Source organism: Elephantulus edwardii, unplaced genomic scaffold (genome assembly GCF_000299155.1).
Source record: "Elephantulus edwardii isolate Elephantulus edwardi_28Jun2011 unplaced genomic scaffold, EleEdw1.0 scaffold00016, whole genome shotgun sequence".
Classification (NCBI taxonomy): domain Eukaryota; kingdom Metazoa; phylum Chordata; class Mammalia; order Macroscelidea; family Macroscelididae; genus Elephantulus; species Elephantulus edwardii.
Window position 1 is genome coordinate 1,109,092 of NW_006399766.1, and position 3,916 is coordinate 1,113,007.

At 41.6% G+C, this 3,916-nt stretch overlaps 1 pseudogene; it reads right to left on the reverse strand.

Moving 5' to 3' along the window:
* Nucleotides 1-2,743: 2,743 nt before the first annotated feature.
* On the reverse strand, nt 2,744-3,533 carry LOC102864929 (annotated as a pseudogene).
* Between the last annotated feature and the right edge of the window lie 383 nt (nt 3,534-3,916).

Here is a 3,916-nt window from a genome sequence, read left to right on the forward strand (position 1 = left end):
AATACCATGGCCTGTATCAGATACACCTTAGTCTCCAGAGTGGCACCATTGCTCTTCAGTACTTTGGAGAGGTCCCTAACAGCAGACTTTTCCATCGCAATATGTCTTTTAACTCCCTGGCTACTGGTGTCAAGAGTGTTGACCATGGAGCCATGCAGACTAAAGTTGTTAACAATCTCAATCTCTTCACCATCCATCCTGTTGCTGCCAATTGTTCCAGTGGTGAGAACCTTTGTCTTCTGGACATTGAGCCTCAATCTATACTGAAGGCTACCGTCCTTGACCCTCTGCAGCAAGCATTTCATGTCCTCCTCAGTTTTAGCAAGCAGGGTTGTGTCATCTGCATAACGCGGATTGTTGATAGATCTTCCACAAATCCTGATGCCATACTTCTCCTCATAAAGCCCAGCCTCTCAGATAATCTGTTCTGCATACAGGTTGAAAAGGTATGGAGATAAGACACATCCCTGGCGTACAGTACACCCTTCCCAATTTTGAACCAAGCAGTGTTTTCTTGCTCTGTTCTGACGACTGCCTCTTTCTTGGTCCAAGAATAGGTTTCTCATTAGCACAATCAAGTGTTCTGGGGTTTCCATTCTTCTCAGAGTTAGCCACAATTTGTTGCGATCCACACAGTCAAACACCTTTGCATAATCAATGAAACACATATAGACATTCCTCTGATATTCCCTACTTTCAGCTAAGATCCATCTAACATCAGCTACAATATCCCTAGTACCACGACTCCTTCTAAACCCAGCCTAGACTTCTAGCAGTTCTCTGCTGATGTGCTGTTCCAGTAGTTTTTGGATAATCTTCAGTAGAATCTTGCTTGCATGTATAATCAATGAGATTGTTCTATAGTTTCCACACTCTGTTGGGTCACCTTTCTTTGAAATGGGAACAAATATCGATCTCTTCCAGTCAGTTGGCCGAGTGGTCGTTCTCCAGATTTCTTGGCACAACTTGGTGAGCACGTCCAGAGCAGCATCCGTTAGCTGAAATAACTCAATTAGTATACCATCTGTTCCTGGGGCCTTATTTTTTGCTTTCTTTCAAAGCAGCTTGAACTTCTTTCTTCATCACCATAGGCTCTTGCTCATTTGTTGTTTCATTAAATTATTCTGTGTCTGCCAATTCCTTTTGATACCGTGACTCAGTATATTCTTTCCATCTTCTTTTAATACTTCCTGGATCAATTAATATTCTGCTGAAAGCATCCTTGATTATAGCAACACGAGGTTTGAATTTGTTCTTCAGTTCCTTGAACTTAAGAAATGCTGAGCGAGTTCGGTCCTTTTGATTTTCTGACTCCAGCTCCTTGCACATTTCATTGTAATATTTTGCTTTGTCATCCCATGCTCCCTTTTGGAATCTTCTGTTCAGCTCTTTAGTATCTTGAATTCTTCCTTCTGCTTTGGCTTCTCTGCACTCCAGTGCAATCTTCAGAGTTTCTTCTGACATCCATTTTGGTCTTTTCCCCCCTCTTCTGTCTTTGTAATGACCGTTTGCAGTCTCCCTGGATGATACATTTGACATCCTCCTACAACTCATTAGGTCTTTGTTCATAGTTCAAGGCCTCAAAGCTGTTCCTGAGATGGTTCTAAAATTCAGGTGGGATGAACTCAAAGTCATATTTTGGTTCCTGTGGATTCCGTTTAATGTTCCTTAGCTTCAGCTTGAACTTGCATATGAGTAAGTAGCTTCTGGTCTGTTCCACAATCAGCTCTTGGCCTAGTTTTCACAGCTGATATTGAGCTTCTTCAGCCGTTCTTGCTGAAGATGGAATCGATCTGATTCCTATGTATATCATCAGATGAAATCCATGTATATAACCTTCGTTTATTTCTCTAGTTGTTGTTAAGTGCCGTCAAGTCGCAGGTTACTCATAACGACCCTATGAAGGAAAGTCCTCGACGCTTGGGTGCCTTTCATCCTCTCTCCAGGTTCATAGGGTTTCCAGAGGCAAGCTATTATGAAATTGGATGCCACTCACTTTCCACGCTTGTTTTAATCGGGGAGCTCCACCCCACTTTCTGTCCACATTGGGTAGCCAACTATTAACGCATTTGACACATTTGTGTCACAGTGTTCAGCCTCACAGAAACCACAAGTGACTGCGGGATGACAACTTGTACACCAGGGCTATACGACCTAGAGGAATGTCTAAACAAAAATGTATTTGCAATGAATAAGTCATTGGTCGTGCAAAATTCAATCATTCTATCTCCAGCTTCATTTATGTTACTTAGTCCGTGTTTTCCAACTACTGATCTTCTTTTCTGTTCCGAACTTTTTGCATTCCAGTCACTCATTATTATCAAAGCATCTTGATTGCATGTTCAATCGATCTCTGACTGTCAAAGTTGGTAGAAATCATCTATTTCTTCTTTGGCTCTGGTTGTTGGTGTATATATCTGAAAGACAGTGGTATTCACTGGACTTCCTTGTAAGTGTATGGATATTATCCTGTCACTCACAATGTTGTACTTCAAGATGGGTCTAGAAATTACTGTTTTAACTATGAAAGCAACCCCATTTTTTCTCACCTTTTCATCTCCAGAGTAACATGTCATATGATCATCTGAGTCAAAATGCCCCATGCCAGTCTAAACAAATGTGAATGTTACTGAGAAGAAGCACAAGAGGAACGCCTGATGAAAATCAGAACCCAGCATTGCCTGGCTGAGAATGAAAACATCCATCTCTGCATACTTTAAGCAACTACTTTTCCCACTCTCCTTCAGCTATCTTTTCCATGGTCAGAGCAGAGGGTATTGTCCCTTTCTGTGAGGAAGCCTCACCCCACCAATGACTGGGAGCTCTTCTTGCAGTTACAGTAATCATTATGCCACTGTTGCTCTTCAAAGAAGATGTACTTTGTGCCTCTGATTCCACTAACTGGGTTGGTATACCGAGCACACATCTTGGCATATGAGTCACAGAAGCTGTTCAGGCAGTATGCCAACTCATCTCCAGATGTGAAATGCTGCCCTGACAACTTCTTCTTGTAGGCAGTGCACACAAAGCACTACTTGTGCCAATACTGCTCATTAGGTGACTCTCCGTTGGCTTTTTGCACTGAACACACTGCATGGCATATTATTTCTCATAGCAGGGCACACAGAAACTCTGATTGTCTTGAGGGATGAAACTCTTTATTCCAGTTGCCTGCTGGCAGCGATGGCAGATGAAACAGGCCTCATGTCAGCTGCTGCCCTCCTACTACATCTTGTGGGTTCCTGGCAAGATGGTCTTCTTGGAGTCATGACATTTGGAAGTGTACTCATTGGAGTAGCATTATGTACAGAGCAAAGTTGTTGTGTCTTGTTAGCAAAGGGCTTGACTACCAGCGAGTTCTTGAACTGTGAGCAATTGAAACAGGTCTCATACCAGTGCCAGTCATTGTAAGATGAGTCCTTGTAGTCACAGTCAATAGGCTTCTTGCACTCCTCGCAGTTGTTTGCAAAAAGAGTCTTGAAGCTCTTCATGCAGTACGGCTTCTCCTCCTCCAATATATACTTCTTGTCAAAGAGAGATGCATTTCAAAGGTCATAGTCAAAGTGCTCAGGGTTTTTTTTTTTACTATTTTTTTAAAAATTCTCTATTGGTTTATTAACAAAATTCAAATAGATTGTTTTCAAGAACAAATTCTTTCAATTTCCCTCACCACCCACCCATCAAATTGTGAAAAAATACTTTATTGTGGGAAAATTGATGCTCTGATATGTTAAACTGCTTCCCTGAGATCACAGTGCAACTCTGGGTACAGAAAAATATAGTATTTTTCTGCTGTTGGAGGTTCTAGAACTTGGGAGGGCAAACTCGAAAGTGGCTTCTAGCTAATTCAGTACCAATACTTTAAAAGCAAGACTGTGCTCAGAATCAGCCACAGTCTTTTTAAAAATACATATGA